The sequence below is a fragment of the Lepisma saccharinum genome, chromosome 11, assembly GCF_977018435.1.
Source record: "Lepisma saccharinum chromosome 11, izLepSacc3.1, whole genome shotgun sequence".
Classification (NCBI taxonomy): domain Eukaryota; kingdom Metazoa; phylum Arthropoda; class Insecta; order Zygentoma; family Lepismatidae; genus Lepisma; species Lepisma saccharinum.
Genome location: NC_139239.1, coordinates 43,550,893 through 43,573,277, shown reverse-complemented (window position 1 = coordinate 43,573,277; position 22,385 = coordinate 43,550,893). Strand labels below are relative to the sequence as shown.

Below are 22,385 nucleotides of genomic sequence, written 5' to 3'. Positions count from 1 at the left end.
AAGAATATTTCACCATGTGATATTTTACAGGCGAAGCTAACCTACAAATAGAAGTTGACAACACTGGTAACATCAATTGCGATTCAATGTTGCCAACTCACCTGAAGAATATTTCACCATGTGATATTTTACAGGCGAAGCTAACCTACAAATAGAAGTTGACAACACTGGTAACATCAATTGCGGTTCAATGTTGCCAACTTACCTGAAGAATATTTCATCATGTGATATTTTATAGGCGAAGCTAACCTACAAATGGGAGTTGGCAACACTGACTAATAGAAGTGGCCAGGGTTGCGTCCGAATCAGCAGCAGATGTCACCTAGAGCGCTGTTCCATCCGGGACTCAGCCAATCTCTGTTGTCCGAATTTGCGATAGACGTGGAGTCGGAGGGAAGAGCAGAGAGGCGCGACAGATGCACGCTTGAACTCGCTGTGACGCTGCGCTTGGCAGCCATATTCTAACTTTCACTTTGTACAGACAATATTTACTGATTAGAGGATGTAAAACTCAGTTATATTTTAATATTTTATCGATAATACTGAATGCAGAAAACATAAATAATGAAATAGCGTGTTATATTTTTAATGTGAGTAGTTAGGTGGAAATCATTGTCATGTTTGTTTGCGCCCCAGAGCGCGGTGGGTGAAGTTCGGGCTGACACCTGGCGGGAAAAGTGACAGCCGTACTACAAGGGGACATGCAGATTCGGACGACTTGGACGCGACTTCGAGTGCACGCGAGAGCAACGGGGGAGAACGGGATGGAGCGCTTGCCAATCCGGACACGGCTTTTGTAAACCTCTCTCGGGAACGATGTGCCACACACGCGCGCGCGCGCCTATCGGTAGATTATGTTTCGCGTATTTATTCGTTGCGCTGACACAGCGTGATGAGTAAATAATGCATTTTCTCATTTTTGAAGTACGAATGCACTTTATCGTAATCTTCCAAGTCCCGGGGACACTAATGTTTGTATATCGTGACTTTTGTAAACCTCTCTCGGGAACGATGTGCCACACACACACGTGCGCGCGCTGGCGCCTCTTATTATTTGTGCAAGAAAAAGATGTTAAACTTGTTAAAACTGCTCTGTGACCCTCTCGTTCTTCACGTCGTGGACGAAGGACTTCTCGGCGACCAGGATGACGCTACATACGGTGTCCTCGGGCAGCGGACTGTTAAACTCGCAGACGACCTTAATGTTGGTGCGATCGTTGACCACCACCTGCTTCCTCTTCGTGGTATTGATGACGGACATGGGTCTGTGGGTTATGAATTCGCTGGGCGTGTAGTACATGTCCATGCTTCCCTCGGTCACGCGTTTGAAAGCCGTGTAAGCTTCGTAAAGTTTCAGGTAATCGTCTTTGGTCATGTCGAGGTTGTAATTCTCGCGCGGGAACACTTCGTTGCGTCCATTTTTGAGATAAACGTTCTTGATCTTGCAGTCGTCGAATTTGCTGGAATTTTTTTCCTGGTTGTTATCGCGACCAGTCTGAAAGAGCACTACGACGAAATCTGGCATGTCGAACTGTATGTTGTTGAACTGAGTTGTCACGTCGAATTCCATGTGACTTCCCGACGCCACCTTCTGCACGCACTGGTAACCGTGAAAGCGAATCGGTACCTGCGGACTCTTCAAGATCTCCGTTTTGTACTTGAGGGCGTAGTTTGTTTCGTATTCTACGATCGGCATTCTCAACTCCATGCTCCGGATGACACACTTGGCTGCTTCGGGTAATGTGTTGGCTATCGGCGTGCCGTCAGCGTTCAAGTTGGTGTATCGCATCAGCGCGTCGTTGTCGTTGGCCGCTCTTCGAAACGTGACGCGCAATCCCCCCTTCCACATGATCTCTTTGTAGTCGGAGAAGAATCCCGGTAGCAGACGCATGGGAAAGAGCACCGTGTGACTTCTAGTCGATATTTTGGTCCCCGCTTCGAATCCTCCCGCCTGGTAGTATGCCGCGTTTGTTTTGGATAATTTCAATGTTCCCACTGCCGTCGACGTGATGCCTGGATAATCGATTCTGTCGATGACGGTGTTGTGTTTCCTCACCTCCACCTGCGAGAACAGATGAGGCACGAAGTTGTCCACGAGTATCAAATTTGCATTGGGCGGAAACGCGTCTCCGCTTTCCTTCTTCACCACGTCGAATTGAAGGTAGAGGTCCGCTCTGTGAGGATGAACAAACCCGTCGCCTACGTCCACGTCGTATTCGATCTCCCTGTTTGCTTCGTTGAGATTGGCGAACGTGCGACGGTTCGGAGGAAAAGATTGCAATTCGTAACTTTCGATTTGTTCCATTTTCACTATGCGTGTTATTTATTATACGTTGATCTCCACGATGGCCGTCGTAGTGGCACCTGCGAAATCCACCACGTCTCCTTTCTCGTTTGTCACCACTAACTCTATGTCGTCTATGCGGTTGCGGCATACTGGAAAATAGATCGGCGAAGAGGGTGTGTAGATGATCGGTTCCATGAATTCGGAACTTGGTTTAAACGTGGCTATGATTCCCGTCTGCTTGTGACTTCCCAGCAACCCCCCGTCCGAAGATTTTGTGATCATGCCTTCCGCCACGTTGCAGTGAACGTTCAGAGTTTCTATGGCTAGAAATTTAGGAATGTTGGTTGCTGTGTGCTTGATGCCAGCTTCGAGTTTGGTGTCGTTCTCGAAACCTAAAAGTTCTCCCATGGTGCCCAGGTCCACGGTCTCCGTCGCCGACACGATTTCCACTCTGTGCGTGACCGAATTTTGAGAAAGGTACGTGCCTTTGGGTAACTGAGCTTGCAAAGTGGAAAGATTGTATTGGCCTGGCGTGACGACGATGTGTTCGTTTCCGACACTAATTTTATTATTGTGCTGCGTGACGTTAGGTATGAGGTACATGCTGTAGAATGCACGCAGAGCTACGGATTTAGGATAGACGATGTCGTCGTGCAGCGTGAGTTTCAGGATCGAAGATTCGCTCGTGAGATGGAACACGCCCATCGTGTTTCAGGTTCCACAATGCTTTCTGAAAATGTTCCACCGACGGGTTATTTATTTTAGACATGTATGCGAGAACAGAAAGGCAAAGGTGGCCGCAGTTAACATCGGTGAAACCCTGGATGCGTTCGTCATTGTAGTAGAGGTTGGCAACACTGAGATACTTCACCAACCTGGCAGGTGGTGTGCCACCGAACGAATCGAAAACAAATGCATTGTTATCGTCAATTTTGAGGTAGCATATCCAATGTGTACCAGGATTTTTGTAACTGTCCAGGTTGACCACGCCATACTCTTTTTTCTTCACAGCAGAGGGTAGAGAATCGGACATGAAAACACCCCTGAAGTTTTTTATTCCCAACAGTTCGATTAGAGATTCAATATCGAAGTTGGACAGGGCTTCTTCTTTTTTTTATATTTTTTCAAAGCATCGAGGTTGCTTTTTTGCTTTTTGGTTATACCTTTCCCCTTCTTCTCCATAGCCAGATTGTGACGTTTTTGTTCTTCCAGTTCCGCCTTGTTCTTCTTCGAGTCGATGACGGTTTTCGCGATGGCGGCGCTTCCGCCGGCCAAACTTCCAACGGCCCCCAATGCTGCCAGGATGGCCGGGATGCTGAATATGAAACCTCCGATTTTTTGCTGTTTCCGCGAACGCTGCAAGCGTCTCAATTGAGGTGTGCTGAGAAGTAATTTCATTCCGTGTCCTTTCGTCAAGCAAGAATGTTTCTTCTCGCGTTGTTTCTTGGTGAGTAACCCATCGAGGGCACCTAGATTTTTCAGATTGGAGTATGGTATCTGGTACACGACACCCTTGGGCTTCATGTTGATGCTCTATATGTTATCTTCACGGTATGTTATTTAAATAATATGTTCTGAGATTTTTTTTGTTTTGTGTAATTTTTTTCGGTATGTTATTTATATATAAATGTTCTGAGATTTTTTTTGTTCCGTGTAATTTTTTTTCAAGGATATACTCCGCGCAGAGCCCTTACACAAATTCTATTACGTGCTTTGTTTTCTTACCAAGAAGTTCCTTTGTACCCTTGTACACGATTTGAGTTTTGTTCTCGATTAAAATAGCTAGCTTCTCGTCGGATAACATGTTAGCGTATCGATCTGGTAAAAATAGACTGTATTGTGCGTTGAGCAACAGACGCGCCTTGGGACCATACTGGGTAGAAACAATTGAACCGGAAGTTATCGTGTAAGGTTTGTCCACTTCCAATTCCTGAATTTTTACATACTCTACTGACAAATTTAGCATTTGTTTTAATGCTTGGAGGTCACTCATTTTTTCAGTCGTCATATTGAAGAGAAATTTTCAGTGTGTGTGTTAGAGAAATTTAATTTTTTTCACAATGTGTGTTATTTATATATACACTGAAGATTATTTTTTTTCACGATGTGTGTTATTTTATATATATTTTTTTTCACGAGATTTTTGTATCGAAGATTTTTTTTTGTGTGTGTTAGAGGAAGAAAGTTTGTGCTTCGGAAAATGCGATGATGTGCGTGATGATATCTTCCGTCTCTTGTTTCGACTTATACCAATCATCTGTGAATCGTCTTCTCCCCTGCCTCGCCTCATGCAGTTCATCTAACCTATTGTTTAATTTTTCCCCTGCGGCCGAAAAAAGAGTGTCGAGATCGTCGCACCTCATGCCGCTAATTTCCCGAAGATAATCCTTGACAGCCATTTCACAAGGGATGCGAAATTCCGGCGTTGATCTCGCTATGATCAAAAATTTTCTTATATCCTCACAATCTCTGTTTACTGCATGTTTGAATATTTTACACAGTAGTTCGTGTGGCAAGTCGGTTATACCAGACATGATGTGTTTTTTTAATGTATGTTATTTATATACCCCACCCAAGTTTTTGTTTTGTGTTCATGGCTATGGTGGTGCCCAGTGCCGCAACTCTTTCTCCCAGCGAAGCGTCTCTGCTAACGAATCTTTCGAAAGCTGCGTGCTCTAACTTTCTGTCTGCTTCGTGACGTGCATCTAGATTGGTGCGAGTGGTGTTGTAGGCGATGTCGTGATCTTTGCATGCGGCGTCCAACAGATTCACACCCTTGTCTCCTCTCTCCAATCTTTTCTCGAGTTTGGTACCTGGTCCGCAGTACTGGTAGCCAGGTAAATGCATCTCGAAAGGTAACTTGTTGATGATGTCGTTCACGAGACCTTTTCCTTCGGCCACGTTCCAGAATCTCGGAGGCAGCGTGTTGATAATTTTGATGAGGTAACCTATGCCCTTGTCGTCGTTCACGATGAAGTTGGAAAGTTTTGTGCTGATCATGTCCATAATTCCTATCTTCTCGTTGTAGAAATTACGATTGCCTGTATTCTCCTCTCCTGCAATAACCAACAATCGGTCTATGAGCTTGCGCACGTCGTCCACCCACACAAACTCTTTGGGCAGGGTGTTGTAGAGTTTGACGCCGCTGCCTGTTTTGACCTGGTTCCAAATCGGTTTGATGAGATTCCTGTACTTCTCGCCGCTGCTGGATTTGACCCTATTCTGCGTAGCGTCGTTGTTCTGGTACAAGGCATCCGTCATGATCAGAATTTCCTTGTAACTCTGGTAATCTTCGTCGGTGTAATCTTTCGGCTGCTTTTTGGCAACGAGTTCCCACAGTCCCACCGTACCCGGATACCTGTTCCAACTATCCTTGTCGCCTAAATTAACTTTAATGTCGTTGCCTTCGAAACTCACCTTCGATTTTCCAATCTTCCAAACCACACCGCCGCCTTCGTTGCTCTCCATGCTCGGATACAATCCGAACACTTCATCCTTGTCGAATTTCCCCGTGCTCAGGTAGTCTCGTGCCAAAGGTCCCAACTCGATTTTATCCAAAGACGACGGCGTGCTACCTATGGCTCGACGTCGTGCCGGTACGTCCTTCAGTTCGAACGGCGTCGAAGGAATGCTCGAAATGGGCGTGGGTACGGTGTAACTTTTAGCTGCAAGTGGTACGAGTTCGTTGATCAAATTTTTATTTTGTTCCGTGACGCCTTTAATTTCTTTACCTAGATCGCTGATGGCGTCGATCACAGGTTGATCTTGTCGTTTCTTCTCTTCGTAGAATCCGCGATTCTCAGATTTCCAACCTTTGAAGCGTTTCGCGAGGTAATCGCGAAGCTTGAGATTTTCGTCTTCGATTTTTCGTTTCGTCATAATGTTATTTATACACGTCGTTTCTCACAACGTTGCAACGTTTAGAAAGTCGTTGATTTTGTTTCTGTATTTTCCGTCGTTGGGTTTCCTCGTCATGTCGATCGTCGCGAATCCGAAATCGTCACTGTTCCAACAGTGGGAGCAGCAGCGTTCCGAAAATTGATTGTAGTTCATGTCTCCGCCTACATAGTCATCGTACGCGTGCTTGAGGTTAGTGTGATCTTGGCGAAACAAACATATGAAATTAGCGTTGTCGCGTACTAACTGTTTTGGAATTTTGGAAAACGTTTGAGCTAGGTAAAAGCAATCCATTCCTTTGTGACGACCCAGCGTGAAAAAGTTGCGAATTTCATTTTGATTTTCCAGGATAACATCGTCGAACACAACAACTGAATTTTCACGACAATCGTCGAGTGGTTTTATTTCCGAAGCGAACGTTGCAATGTCCAGACCATCGTACAGTTTCATCAGTTGCTGGTATTTCGCTTGCTCCAAACTTTTCGAGAACACGTACAGGTGCCTGTTCTTCCAATCTAACCAATTAGGTGCGAGGAGAAAATTGTCCACGAACAGTGTTGTTTTTCCACACCCTGAAGGACCTACGATTAGACAGCGAATGTTGTCGGGAAGCAACTCACCGTTCTTTTTTCTCGTTTGACTTTCCGAATCCGGTAGACGTTTCACCACGTTCCACGTACTTACAAGATCACTTCGTTCGCGTTGATCCAACTCTTTTCCGGAAGTCCCAGCCATTTGACAAACAGTTTGTCGCCTTTTCTACGCAATACTTTCTCGATGAGGTACGTGTCGGGATGTTTTGTTTTAGAGAGTTCCTCTTCGTAAAATCTTCCTTTCAAAATCTCGCCGCTACTATCTTTTATTATATACGTGTGTCGGTTTCCGGGTAAAACTCGAACCACCGTAAAAAGTTCCGTGCTCCAATTTTTTGTGAACCCTTTCTCGAAGGTGCGTTTGAATTTGCTGATCCTCACCTGGTCTCCAATTTTGAATTTTGATTTCTTGGTAGTCGCGGGAGTGTACTTTGGACAGTAAACTGTAGAAATTAAACGCTGCTCGTCAGATTTCGTAACGTCAGCTGGCTTCATGCCTATCGTTCTGTGTACCGTATTATTATAGGTGTCGACGAGTTCCGGCAGTATGTCGACCCATTTGTAATTTCCTCGAAGCGTGAATCGTTTCCACATGTGTGTTTTCAAGGTTCGATTAAATCTTTCCACGATGCTGGCTTTGATGTGACTGAAGGTTGAATAATGTCGAATGTCGTGTTTCCGAATAAACTTTTGGAATACGGCATTGTAAAATTCCTTCCCCTTGTCCGTTTGCAAAAACCGTGGTCGTCTGCCGTTTTCGTGAAAAATTGTCTTGAATGCTTCCGTGACGCACGTTCCTGTTTTGGCTTTCAAAGGTAGAACCCATGCGAATTTCGAAAACGTGTCTATGACGGTGAGGAGGTACTTGTTGCCCTTGTTCAATTTATGCACATTTTTTAGATTGCCGCTACTCATCTCCACGAGGTCACTTTGCCAGAGGTCATCGATGCCCTTGGTCACCACCGCCAAACGTTTGTAGTTGCGGCGTGCAGGTTTATGCAATTCTTCGACGATGGCTTGCCTAGACATTTTTTAGAGATTACGTTTGAAGAGAAGCACCAGCGTGATGGGATTCAAAGAGGGTGGCACTTCGCTCGTGTTTTGAATGATCAGCTTATCGCCGGCGCTCACGTCGAAAACGGTGAGATCTTCGTCTTCGTGTATTTCATATACGTTGCGCGTTTCGTTCCAACGTGCCAGAGGAATGTTTCCTGCTTTCTGAACACCACGATTCGATATTAAGGTCATGGTGGGAACGCTAGCTTTTCTGCCGTGAGACCAGTACGAAAATTCGTTTATCTGAATCGTGCCATCGAGGAGAAACTTGTAGTACGGATGATAAGGATGCAACATGTACAGTTTGTTACCTTCGACGAACGTGGAGATTCTCTGTTGATTGGGTATGCTGTTGATTTCGATGGCTTGCAGAGAATGCAGTTTAGCGAATTTAGTATCGACGCTAACGAGGTTGCTGTGAAGCTGTCCCAGTGTATTTTGTACGGGCAACAAATGTTCGACGATGGTATCCGTTACTGTAGAAAATGACGGTTTGATTTTCACTTCCACGTTCAACTGCTTGTAGTTTTCGTTGAGTTCTTGTAATTTGGCACCGAAAGAGGCCAGCGTCGATTCCTGCGTGGATTCCAGCACTCCAACTTGATCTCTGATGTTGACGACGATACTCTGAAGGTTCTCGACTTGATTCAATTTCGAACTTTTCTCGGTAAGATCGTTCACGATGCTTCGCATCTCGGTAAACTGCGTGTGAAGGTCGGCGACACTCTGCGAAGTGGGCAGCGTCGACACCAGCGAAGCAAGTTCGTCTCGAATCTGTTCCACGTTCGCCGTTTCCGTTTCTAGTCGTTTCAGCATACGTGATATGCTCCTTTTCAAAGCGTGTAATTCTTTTGAGGTGGGGAGATTGGCCACCCTACTTTCGAGATCGCTCAATGAACTTTTGATGTCGCTCGAATCGGATAGTGCCGTCACCGCCGTTTTCAATTTTTCCAAATCTTCGCTCGAAGGCACGCTCGTCCGTAACGATTCCAAGTCACCCTGTATGTTGTCCAGCACGTGATGAAAATGAGCAAGATTGGATTCGACGTTCAAATTTTCTAAATATTCGATCTTCTGTTGAACCGTGCTTAACGTGTCTTGAATACTCGTCAACGCGCTCGCTTCAGCGTGAATATTTTTAATTTCTTCGTTGATCAACTCCAGAGACGCCTGAAGCGTAGCGATGGTGGTTTGAATGTGTTCGAAATCTTGATAAGCCTCCAATTGAATTTTTATGTTCGCAACGCTTTTGCCGATGACCTGCAGTTCGTCTGACGATGGTAGGTTTGTCATGGTATCTTCCAAAGTCTGTAACTTGGATTTAATTTCTTCCAACGTGTCGGCGAATTCTTCTTGTAATTTGGAAACAACAACATGCAAGCGTTCTACATCAATATCCTTCACGACGGTTTGAAGTTCAGAAAAATTCTTTTCGATTACGGAAGTTCGTTCTTCGATTTCGTGTTTCAATTTTTCCAAATCTTCATTTTTCGATTGAAATTGCTGTAATTTGGCCAAATCATTTTGAAGCTTATCCACGCTCAACTGTATATTTTGAACGTTGTCGTAAGAAGGTACGTCGACATAATTTTTTATGAGCGTTTTCAGTTCGGAATCGATTTTCAGAATGGGGTCGAGACATTGCGTTTGGAGCGTAGCGATCTCCGACTCTAAACTTTTGTTTAAGGTCTCCTGCAAAGCGATCAAATCGCTCCTCAACTTTTTAATTCGGACGTCCAACATGAGAATCTCTTCTGCGTGGTCTACACGCTTAGTGTTGCCGAAAATATCGTTAGGCATTTTGGTTAACGGTTATTTATAATAGGATAGACGATTCGTAATTCTACGAAGAGAGGAATGAGTTTGTCGTAATCTCCTAGGAGTTCGACGTACAGGTAATCTCCTGCGGAAACATCGTACGTAATGTTAGAAAGCATCTTGTCGTGCTTGATTCGAAAAATGTTCTTGCCGGTAGATATTTTGATTTCGCCTACGTTTTCCGGATTCACGGCGATTTGAAGTTTTCCATCAATCGGAATTTCGTAGAAATGTAAATTGTTGTTGAAGACGTAAAACATCTTGCCCACATCGTCATCCAATTTCGTCCAAATGCTGTTAAGGTGAACGATCAGTAGACCGTTGAGTTTAGTTAACATGGAAGGTAGAAATTCATGATCTGTCGTCGCGCGGTGTACAGTCTCCATGTTGGTTTGTTTTCGGAAACCAAAAAGATTCATAGGTATGCTGGTTATTTAAAATACGGTCAAAGTTTTTTGTAATAACAGTCAGTGTTGTTTTTTTTTGTTTTCTTTTTTTTGTTTTGTTTTATGAATCTTCTGTTGAAGATGGGCATATGTTGCAGGTTTTGCTTTCTGCTAAGCGATAGTGCCCCCACGGCAGTGTGTGGATTCCACATTGGAGAACGCACCTCTTGTCGTCGTTGGGATCCAGGGCAATCTTCCTCACTTTGTTGGTGGTCAACACATGGTCGACGCTCTGGATGCGCTGTTCTGCTCTTAGAACCGACGACCTGGTCTTGAGGCAATCCACGAAGTCCTCGAATGTGAGATGCTCCCGAACCACCTGCCTGCCGACACCCTTGGCCTTCTTGGTAACGCTACCCTCGGCTTTGATGGTATAGGCCTTGGCGCGAAGACCTGCAAACTCAAGAATCACATCTCCATCCTTCTCATCTTTGAGTTTGCCGGGCACCTTCTTGTTGCTGGCCAGGATGTCGTACTGGTTCGGCTGGGGATAGCCCGAGGTGTCGAAGAGCTCTTCAAGAGCTGGAACTGTGGCTATATCCCCGTATGCGTCGGTTGTGCGAACGTGGTACACCAAGCTGTCCGTGTCCGTGTAGAGAAGCGAGATGTTGTGGCCGTAGTGTGGACGTAATATGTCGTAGTATGTTTCGAACATGTGGAGCTTGCTCAGATCCAGAACAGTGGCTCCAACGTAGATGGGCTTGGTGAGTTTCACCACACCTTGCCTCATGTGAATCAGAGCCAGCTGCTCGTTATAGATTGTTCGAGACTTGAACAATGGACTTGCGACAAGCTGACGACATCGCTCTTTCCTCGTCACCAATTTTATGTCCACGCGATTCCGTACATTCTCCATGGTCTTGCCAAACACTGCATTATTCATAAGCTTGAAGAAATCCTTATCAAGCTCGGACGTGGCTGCGGTGCGATGTTTGGTGTTGACTTCGATATATGGACGCAACCATGAAGAATGCTCGAACTTGAGGATGCGGTGAACTACGTGGACTGTGACCCCTCGCTGCATCAACCACCGGAGATTCCGGTAGTGAAGAACATAATTCTTCTTGGGTTCGAAATCCATGACGAGCTTCTTCTGGTTGGAATCGGGTGGACACTTGAACTCGGGTGCAGGGGGAAGATCGCAGAACGAATCCTGCAGCTTCTCGGAGAACTCAAGGTCCACCTCGGCGAAGAACCCATGTTTCGAATCGTCGAAACCTTTAATGTTGAAGTTGGAAGGGTCAGCCCACTCGAACCCTCTAAAGGGGAGTGGCTGCATCATGGAGTGCCCATACAAGTTATTCACGTCCGTGTGCATGATGTAGCTCGACGGTTGGGTGGAGTCGTAGCCAGTAGCCATGTGATGGTTGTTGGCGTGCGAGTGTCGCTGCGACACCTGGACCATTCCACCCCGCACGGCACGTTCCACAAACAGCATCATGTCCACGTCCGAAAGAAGCTCCAGCTCAATTTTCGTCACCAGAAACATGGCTGACCATGCCAGTCCGGGGAGACTATAGAAGTAGGCGGGATCCAGGTGGTAGATGGTCTTCGCAGTTGCACGAAACGCCTGGATCACGTCGGCGAGGAGCGTCACATCAAGTCTGAGGTAGGCGTCGTGGTAGTCTCCGAGATTTTGGCAATCCAGCTCGCACCACATGGACTGAGCATGGTTATAGTCATCCTCAGAGATGCCCGAGCCTCGCAGTTTGCTATAGAAGTTTGCTCGAGGAGGAAGCGACGTCTCCGCAAACTTGGTAGGGTCTGTGATGTATTCGTAGGGGTAGACCCCCTTACGCCTGAAGAGACCGGCGTCCAAGTTCGGAAAATTCGCAGAGGTGATAAGCATTTTCTCGTCGCTAAGCTTCCTCGCAAGAGCATCGAGGCTGGCTGGGAGAAACCTCAGGGAGTCGAGGAAGCGAAGTTCGACGGTAAAGTCGGATTCTGGGATTCGAACCCATTTGCTCACACTGATGTAACGCTCCTCGTTCTGCGCCAGGACGTTGATTCGCTCGTTGTCGTACCCAAGATGCTTGATCAGGTGGTGAAAATCGTACCCCGAGCCGTTGTGAAAAACACAGGGATGAAGCGCGGGTCCCGGGCCAAGCGGTTGCAATCGTTGCACCAAGGACCAACGTACCTACCGTTAAAGTGATCGTGGTGTCGGACTTTACAGTTGTTGGCGGTGTACTCCTTGACGCAGACAGGGCAAGCAATGGCCTCGTCGTGTCTACGTTGATCGTCGGGGGTCAGTGGGAGCATAGACTTGGGGGTCAACAGCACCTTCCCTATTTCGATGGCCTCGTCAACCATCCTCTCGAGGAAGTGTTTGGCTGCGTCGGGACCACGGTACACATAAGGCTCGGGGGCGATGTGCAGGTCTCGTCGCACCACAACGTATGCGAAACTGGATGCCTCGTGGAGTTGGTAAGGGGTGGTGGAAGAAACTTCAGGATCGGGATCGCAAGTGGACAGGGGTTTGAGGAAGGCCTCGAAATCCGCGATGATGATGGCGGGGTGCTCTACCATGGCACCGTGCATGTGGAAACGTTCCACGGTGCCAGGTTCGGGCAAGTCTGCCAGCCCAGGTTCGTTGGCATTGCAGTAGAGCTTGTGGTTAGCAAGCTTCTCGGCAGCGATGTTGCGGCCTCTGATGCGCTGGTAATCCTGCCATTCTCGATTACGAAATTTAGACAAGCACCTGGGACAAACTTCTATGTGGGTTTTGTCTTTGCTCAGCTGGCTCGAAACAAGTCTAGAGAGAGAACGGATGAGGGTGTAGTGATGGTGAGTTTCATTCTTGATGAGCAGAAGGTGAATTTCCTGCGCACCGTCGTCGTCTACGTCGCTCACCCGAATGGGGTACACCACATTTTCGTCGATGAGGCCATAAACGTTGATGGCCAACCGAGGGTTGTGTGTACGGGCCTCAAACTTGCGAATGTCCGAAAGCGCCACCGGATAGTCAATCCCAGCAATGGCATCTTCCAGTTCTGGCTCGTAGGGTAGGTAGTGGTTAACTCGGTGTGGATGGTTTTTCCAGTCGACAGGGTGTAACGCCGCAAGCACAGACCAAACGAAGCACTTGGCGTCACTGTTTTGAATGTTCAGGACGGCCTTTTTATCCTCAATCGCTTCTGGTAAGCGGACGTAGCTGGAGGCGGAGAAAAGCACAAACTTGGAAAGTTTGACGCGCAGTTCGTGAGGCTCCCCACACAGCGAACCTCCCGAGCCCTTAGCTTCATGTTCTTCTTGCTTTGCCAGCAGCTCCTCGACAAACTTGTTGTAGATGACCTCGAGGTTGTCGACATCCGCCAGATGCAGCATCTTCGCCTTGGTGTTGTGGCAGAAGCTGTAAATTTCATCAGACGGTTTTTTGTACCAGCAACAAAGCGATGCGTAGAATTTAGTGGAGGAGTGCGTAGCCAGTGCATTACTAAAAATAGAAACTATTTCTGCTCGCTTCTCCTCTAAAAAGCTACGAACATCGCAAGAGCCATCCGACAATTGAACGTAATCTCCTAATATTCCACCGAAAGCAGACCGGTCTGCTTTTATCGCAGGCTTGACGCGTTTAGCAGGTGGTGCATTGATGGAGGCTGCTTCTGCCTTCCTCTTGGTGGAGGTCGAAGGCTGGGCCCCAGATGTATTTTTGCTTAGACAAGTAAGCTTATGCTTCTTGACATACGCAATTGTAATGTATTTATTGCATCCGGAACACAGTTCGGTGGCAGCCAAATGCTTGCTTGGCACGCAGGTGCGACAATGTCTTGCAAAATTTTTGCTTGATATGGCTGTTTTGCACACAGGGCAACTTTTCATGGAGCGCATTTTTTTTGGGTATGTTTATTTATATGTGATCGGTTGGTGGTAGAGTGTTGTCTTCCTCAAATATGTGCTTTAATCAACCCTATAAAAAAATTGAAAAAATATATAAGAAAAATATGATTGTAGATAGAAAAAAATAAATATTGTATGCATGTGTAATTCTATTTAGCTTATTTTTGCTAGACACAAATCTTCTTCAGATTTTATTGCCCACTAATATATTTTTCTACCAATCTAATAGAAGTGTGAAACTATGAAAATGTTCTGAGACAATCTTCTCTAGAATATTCTTCCCCAAAGCTAATGTTAACAACCTGTTGTAACCTAAGCATCGTGTGTATTGCATCCGGCGAAGCCACGCTAACGCCCAAGCAGCTCGCTATTATGTACCTGCACGCTCCGGATATGCTGACGATCTTCCATCCCAGCTCGCTGTTGTGTGCCTGCATGCTCCGGTTATCTCGCTCGCTCTGAAACAAAATATAAACAAAACAAATTGTATACACCCAAGCGACCCGCTATTATGTACTTGCACGCTCCAGATGTTGCGGGGTAGGTGTACTGACGAGGCTCACCGTTGTGTAACTTTCGTCGTCCCAAGGCCTACGTATTGTTGATAGCACACGCAGAGAGGAGAGGGAGCAAAATTGTAGTTTTTCTAGATGTGTTTGCGCCATAATACAGAAATAATAAGAGGCGCCAGCGCGCGCACGTGTGTGTGTGGCACATCGTTCCCGAGAGAGGTTTACAAAAGTCACGATATACAAACATTAGTGTCCCCGGGACTTGGAAGATTACGATAAAGTGCATTCGTACTTCAAAAATAAGAAAATGCATTATTTACTCATCACGCTGTGTCAGCGCAACAAATAAATACGCGAAACATAATCTACCGATAGGCGCGCGCGCGCGTGTGTGGCACATCGTTCCCGAGAGAGGTTTACAAAAGCCGTGTCCGGATTGGCAAGCGCTCCATCCCGTTCTCCCCCGTTGCTCTCGCGTGCACTCGAAGTCGCGTCCAAGTCGTCCGAATCTGCATGTCCCCTTGTAGTACGGCTGTCACTTTTCCCGCCAGGTGTCAGCCCGAACTTCACCCACCGCGCTCTGGGGCGCAAACAAACATGACAATGATTTCCACCTAACTACTCACATTAAAAATATAACACGCTATTTCATTATTTATGTTTTCTGCATTCAGTATTATCGATAAAATATTAAAATATAGAGTTTTACATCCTCTAATCAGTAAATATTGTCTGTACAAAGTGAAAGTTAGAATATGGCTGCCAAGCGCAGCGTCACAGCGAGTTCAAGCGTGCATCTGTCGCGCCTCTCTGCTCTTCCCTCCGACTCCACGTCTACCGCAAATTCGGACAACAGAGATTGGCTGAGTCCCGGATGGAACAGCGCTCTAGGTGACATCTGCTGCTGATTCGGACGCAACCCTGGCCACTTCTATTAGTCAGTGTTGCCAACTCCCATTTGTAGGTTAGCTTCGCCTATAAAATATCACATGATGAAATATTCTTCAGGTAAGTTGGCAACATTGAACCGCAATTGATGTTACCAGTGTTGTCAACTTCTATTTGTAGGTTAGCTTCGCCTGTAAAATATCACATGGTGAAATATTCTTCAGGTGAGTTGGCAACATTGAATCGCAATTGATGTTACCAGTGTTGTCAACTTCTATTTGTAGGTTAGCTTCGCCTGTAAAATATCACATGGTGAAATATTCTTGAGGTGAGTTGGCAACACTGGCAACATCAATTGATGGCACTCAACCCGTGCACCTCCACTAGTCAGTGTTGCCAACTCCCATTCGTAGGTTATCTTTGCTTGTAAAATATCATATGGTGAAATATTCTTGGGGTGAGTTGGCAACACTGATCGCCAATTGATGGCGCTCAACTGAGCTGATTACACTAATCAGTGTTGCTAACTCCCATTCGTAGGTTAGCTTCGCTTGTAAAATATCACATGGTGAAATATTCTTGGGGTGAGTTGGCAACACTGATCGCCAATTGATGCTGGTGAACCCGGCTACCTCCACTAATCAGTGTTGCCAACTCCCATTTGTAGGTTAGCTTCGCTTGTAAAATATCACATGGTGAAATATTCTTGGGGTGAGTTGGCAACACTGCGAGAAAGCCTCAAGCGTTGCCAGCTCCTTGCTTGAGGTTAGGTTATACCCAAAAACAAAAACCTTGGTGATTTTTTCGAGTGAGGAGCTGGCAACACTGCGAGCGCCACCGAGCGCCATTTTCGGGCGCAGAACCGGGCCACATACTCTACTCTGTAGGTTAGCTTCGCCTGTAAAATATCACATAGTGAAATATTCTTGAGGTGAGTTGGCAATATTAAACCGCAATTGATGTTGCCAGTGTTGCCAACTCCCATTTGTAGGTTAGCTTCGCCTGTAAAATATCACATGGTGAAATATTCTTGGGGTGAGCTGGCAACACTGCGAGAAAATGAGGCTCATGCCTTACGAGAGAAATCCATTAAGGCGAGCCTCACCGAGCCTCATTTTCGGGCGTTGAACCCGGCCCACTACTCTACTGGCGTTGGTAGCTTTTCTGCGAGGATACGTTCCTGCCATATTATTTGATGTATTTTTGTGCGTTTTTGTTTAAAATCTCAACCCTGCACAAAATTTCCTTCTCTGTCTTTTAGCTTTTATGTTAACACATCTCTCGAAGGTTGTTAGAGCACATTTTCTCACTATGATTACAATGAAATGTATCATTATTTTGTGTAGTAACAATTATGTTTTATCTACACATTCTTGGCAGTGCACACAAAATGAGACATAACCCGTCTCGTCGCGAAAACTAGACGGTGGAGTATATCTATTTTACCGAATGCAGTACCTTTCGCCAACGGTCATACCGCGCTGAATATACCGGTTCTCGTCCGATCACCGAAGTCAAGCAGCGTCGGGCCTGGTAAGTACTTGGATGGGTGACCGCCTGGGAACACCAGGTACTGTTGGCAACCTTTTCTTTAATGCTGATAATGACCATCTTTGAAACTTGAAGTCAATCAATCACCCACAGTTTTTGAGGAATCCTTCCCCGAAGAGCCGACGTTGGTAGTTTTTCTGCGAGGATACCTTCCTGCCATATTATTTGATGTATTTTATGTGCGGTTTTTGTTTAAAAACCAAACACTTCACAAAATTTCCTTCTCTGTCTTTTAGCTTTAATGTTAACACATCTCTCGAAGGTTGTTAAAGCACATTTTCTCACTATGATTACAATGAAATGTATCATTATTTGTTGTACAAGAACCTATGTTTCTTCAACACATTCTTGGCATTGCCCACGAAACGTAGGATGTCCCGACTCGTCTCGAAAGCTAGAAGGTGGCCTATATGTAACTTACCGAAAGCAGTGCATTTCGCCAACGGACATACAGCGTTAAATATACTGGTTTTCGTCAAAAAACAGAAACCAAGCAGCGACGGATCTGGAAAGTAGTTGGATGGGTGACAGCCTGGGAGCACCAGGTACTGTAAGCAACCTTTTTGCTTTTTTAATGGTGATAATGACCTTTTTTGTAACTTGAAGTCAATAAATCACAAACATTTCTTGCAGAATGGCTTCCCGAAGAGCCGGCGTTGGTAGTTTTTGTGCGAGGATACGTTCCTGAAATATTATTTGATGTATTTTTGGGCGTTTCTGTTTAAAATCCTAACCCTGCACAAAATTTCCTTCTCTGTCTTCTAGCTTTAATGTTAACACATCTCTCGAAGGTTGTTAAAGCACATTTTCTCACTATGATTACAATGAAATGTATCATTAATAGTAACAATTATGTTTCATCTACACATTCTGGGCAGTGCACACTACACGAGACATAACCAGTCTCGTCTCGAAAACTAGACGGTGGAGTATATCTATGTTACCGAAAGCAGTACCCCTCGCCAACGGTCATACCGCGCTGAATATACCGGTTCTCGTCCGATCACCGAATTCAAGCAGCGTCGGGCCTGGTAAGTACTTGGATGGGTGACTACCTTTGAACACCAGGTACTGTTGGCAACCTTTTTTTTGTTTTGGTTGATAATGACCTTTTTGTAATTTGAAACCAATCAATCATCCACAGTTTCTGCAGAATCACCTCTTTTATAGCTGTAAGCAAATAATATATGTAAAAAATGAATATTAGTATATATGAATATCTGGGAAGCCGATGTTTTTTTTTTAGTTTCTTATCATGCTGGTTTGAAGGGTGCAGTCGTATTATAGCCGGCCGCCATAATTGCGGTGGATAGCGGTGCCTGGATCCGCCGTGTCTCTCTCCGTAGGTCCGGCGTTGGTAGTTTTCGGCGAGAATATGAGTCTGCGTTATTATTATGTGTATATTTTGTTCAAAACCCTTTCACTGCACTAAATTTTCATCTCTATCTTGTAGCTTTAATGTTAACACATCTCTCGAAGTTTGTTAGAGCACATTTTCTCACTATGATTACAATGAATTGTATCATTATTTTAGTACAAAAACGTATGTTTCTTCAACACATTCTTGGCATTGCCCACGAAACGTAGGATGTCCCGACTCCTCTCGAAAGCTAGAAGGTGGCCTATATGTAACTTACCGAAAGCAGTGCATTTCGCCAGCGGACATACCGCGTTAAATATACCTGTTTTCGTCCCAAAAAAGAAACCAAGCAGCGATGGATCTGGAAAGTACTTGGATGGGTGACAGCCAGGGAGCACCAGGTACTGTTAGCAACCTTTTTGCTTTTGTAATGGTGATAATGACCTTTTTTGTAACTTGAAGTCAATAAATCACAAACATTTCTTGCAGAATCGCTTCCCGAAGAGCCGGCGTTGGTAGTTTTTGTGCGAGGATACGTTCCTGAAATATTATTTGATGTATTTTTGGGCGTTTCTGTTTAAAATCCCAACCCTGCTTAAAATTTCCTTCTCTGTCTTTTAGCTTTTATGTTAACACATCTCTCGAAGGTTGTTAAAGCACATTTTCTCACTATGATTAAAATGAAATGTATCATTAATAGTAACAATTATGTTTCATCTACACATTCTTGGCAGTGCACACTAAACGAGACATAACCCGTCTCGTCTCGAAAACTAGACGGTGGAGTATATCTATCTCACCGAAAGCAGTACCTTTCGCGAACGGTCATACCGCGCTGAATATACCGGTTCTCGTCCGATCACCGAAGTCAAGCAGTGTCGGGCCTGGTAAGTACTTGGATGGGTGACTGCCTGGGAACACCAGGTACTGTTGGCAACCTTTTTCTTTCTTTTGGTTAATAGTGACATTTTTGTAATTTGAAACCAATCAATCATCCACAGTTTCTGCAGAATCACATCTTTTATATCTGCAATCATATAATATATGATTAGTATATATGAATATCTGGGAAGCCGATGTTTTATTTAATTTCTTATCATGCTGGGTTGCAGGGTGCTGTCGTATTACATCCCGCCGCCATAATTGCGGTGGATAGCGGTGCCTGGATCCGCCGTGACTCTCTCCGTAGGCCCGGCGTTGGTAGTTTTCGGCGAGAATATGAGTCTGTGTTATTATTATGTGTATATTTTGTTCAAAACCCTTTCACTGCACTAAATTTTAATCTCTATCTTGTAGCTTTAATGTTAACACATCTCTCGAAGTTCGTTAGAGCACATTTCCTCACTATGATTACAATGAATTGTATCATTATTTGTAGTACAAAAAAGTATGTTTATTCTACACATTCTTGGCATTGTCCACGAAACGTGTGATGTCCCGACTCGTCTCGAAAACCAGAAGGTGGAATATATCTATCTTACCGAAAGCAGCATTTCTCGCCAACGGTCATACCTCGTTGAATATACCGGTTCTCGTCCTATCACCGAAGTCAAGCAGCGTCGGGCCTTGTAAGTACTTGGATTGGTGACCTCCTGGGAACACCAGGTACTGTTGACAACCTTTTTGCTTTTTTAATGGTGATAATGACTTTTTTGTAACTTGAAGTCAATGAATCACAAATATTTTTTGCAGAATCGCTTCCCGAGGAGCCGGCGTTGGTAGCTTTTCTGCGAGGATATGTTCCTGCCATATTATTTGATGTATTTTTGGGCGTTTTTTTTTAAAAACCAAACACTTCACAAAATTTCCTTCTCTGTCTTTTAGCTTTAATGTTAACACATCTCTCGAAGGTTGTTAAAGCACATTTTCTCACTATGATTACAATGAAATGTATCATTCTTTTATGTAGTAACAATTATGTTTCACCTACACATTCTTGGCAGTGCACACAAAATGAGACATAACCCGTCTCGTCTCGAAAACTAGACGGTGGAGTATATCTATCTTACCGAATGCAGTACCTTTCGCCAACGGTCATACCGCGCTGAATATACCGGTTCTCGTCCGATCACCGAAGTCAAGCAGCGTCGGGACTAGTAAGTACTTGGATGGGTGACCGCCTGGAAACACCAGGTACTGTTTTGCAACCTTTTCTTTAATGCTGATAATGACCTTTTTTGAAACTTGAAGTCAATCAATCACCCACAGTTTTTGATAAATCGCTCCCCGAAGAGCCGACGTTGGTAGTTTTTCTGCGAGGATACCTTCCTGCCATATTATGTGATGTATTTTATGTGCGTTTTTTGTTTAAAAACAAAACACTTCACAAAATTTCCTTCTCTGTCTTTTAGCTTTAATGTTAACACATCTCTCGAAGGTTGTTAAAGCACATTTTCTCACTATGATTACAATGAAATGTATCATTAATAGTAACAATTATGTTTCACCTACACATTCTTGGCAGTCCACACTAAACGAGACATAACCCGTCTCGTCTCGAAAACTAGACGTTGGAGTATATCTATCTTACCGAGAGCAGTACCTTTCGCCAACGGTCATACCGCGCTGAATATACCGGTTCTCGTCCGATCACCGAAGTCAAGCAGCGTCGCCTGGTAAGTACTTGGATGGGTGACTGCCTGGGAACACCAGGTACTGTTGGCAACCTTTTTCTTTGTTTTGGTTAATAGTGACTTTTTGTAATTTGAAACCAATCAATCATCCACAGTTTCTGCAGAATCACCTCTTATATAGCTGTAAGCAAATAATATATGTAAAAAATGTATATTAGTATATATGAATATCTGGGAAGCCGATGTTTTTTTTAGTTTCTTATCATGCTGGTTTGAAGGGTGCTGTCGTATTACAGCCGGCCGCCATAATTGCGGTGGATAGCGGTGCCTGGATCCGCCGTGTCTCTCTCCGTAGGTCCGGCGTTGGGAGTTTTCGGAGAGAATACGAGTCTGCGTTATTATGGGGTGTATATTTTGTTCAAAACCCTTTCACTGCACTAAAGTTGAATCCCTATCTTGTAGCTTTAATGTTAAGACATCTCTCGAAGTTTGTTAGAGCACATTTTCTCACTATGATTACAATGAATTGTATCATTATTTTAGTACAAAAACGTATGTTTCTTCAACACATTCTTGGCATTGCCCACGAAACGTAGGATGTCCCGACTCGTCTCGAAAGCTAGAAGGTGGCCTATATGTAACTTACCGAAAGCAGTGCATTTCGCCAGCGGACATACCGCGTTAAATATACCGGTTTTCGTCAGAAAACAGAAACCAAGCAGCGACGGATCTGGAAAGTACTTGGATTGGTGACAGCCTGGGAGCACCAGGTACTGTTAGCAACAATTTTGCTTTTGTAATGGTGATAATGACCTTTTTTGTAACTTCAAGTCAATAAATCACAAACATTTCTTGCAGAATCGCTTCCCGAAGAGCCGGCGTTGGTAGTTTTTGTGCGAGGATACGTTCCTGAAATATTATTTGATGTATTTTTGGGCGTTTCTGTTTAAAATCCTAACCCTGCACAAAATTTCCTTCTCTGTCTTTTAGCTTTAATGTTAACACATCTCTCGAAGGTTGTTAAAGCACATTTTCTCACTATGATTACAATGAAATGTATCATTAATAGTAACAATTATATTCCATCTACACATTCTTGGCAGTGCACACTAAACGAGACATAACCCGTCTCGTCTCGAAAACTAGACGGTGGAGTATATCTATCTTACCGAAAGCAGTACCTTTCGCCAACGGTCATACCGCGCTGAATATACCGGTTCTCGTCCGATCACCGAAGTCAAGCAGTGTCGGGCCTGGTAAGTACTTGGATGGGTGACTGCCTGGGAACACCAGGTACTGTTGGCAACCTTTTTCTTTGTTTTGGTTAATAGTGACATTTTTGTAATTTGAAACCAATCAATCATCCACAGTTTCTGCAGAATCACCTCTTTTATAGCTGTAAGCATATAATATATGTAAAAAATGTATATTAGTATATATGAATATCTGGGAAGCCGATGTTTTATTTAATTTCTTATCATGCTGGGTTGCAGGGTGCTGTCGTATTACATCCGGCCGCCATAATTGCGGTGGATAGCTGTGCCTGGATCCGCCGTGTCTCTCT

General features: G+C 44.7%; 4 non-coding genes and 3 pseudogenes across 4 annotated transcripts; all 7 read left to right on the top strand.

The window, feature by feature from the left end:
* Positions 1–16,800: 16,800 nt before the first annotated feature.
* Positions 16,801–16,919, top strand: LOC145995434 (5S ribosomal RNA). The gene has a single exon (XR_014442487.1). It is a non-coding gene; the product is annotated as a 5S ribosomal RNA (ribosomal RNA).
* Positions 16,920–17,849: 930 nt separating this feature from the next.
* On the top strand, positions 17,850–17,968 carry LOC145995606 (5S ribosomal RNA). Its single transcript, XR_014442652.1, has one exon. It is a non-coding gene; the product is annotated as a 5S ribosomal RNA (ribosomal RNA).
* Positions 17,969–19,065: 1,097 nt separating this feature from the next.
* Positions 19,066–19,184, top strand: LOC145995547 (5S ribosomal RNA). The gene has a single exon (XR_014442594.1). It is a non-coding gene; the product is annotated as a 5S ribosomal RNA (ribosomal RNA).
* Positions 19,185–19,746: 562 nt separating this feature from the next.
* LOC145995786 (5S ribosomal RNA) lies at positions 19,747–19,865 on the top strand (annotated as a pseudogene).
* Positions 19,866–20,274: 409 nt separating this feature from the next.
* LOC145995767 (5S ribosomal RNA) lies at positions 20,275–20,393 on the top strand (annotated as a pseudogene).
* A 402-nt stretch (positions 20,394–20,795) lies between these two features.
* On the top strand, positions 20,796–20,912 carry LOC145995712 (5S ribosomal RNA; annotated as a pseudogene).
* A 1,095-nt stretch (positions 20,913–22,007) lies between these two features.
* LOC145995440 (5S ribosomal RNA) lies at positions 22,008–22,126 on the top strand. The gene has a single exon (XR_014442493.1). It is a non-coding gene; the product is annotated as a 5S ribosomal RNA (ribosomal RNA).
* The last annotated feature ends 259 nt before the right edge of the window (positions 22,127–22,385 follow it).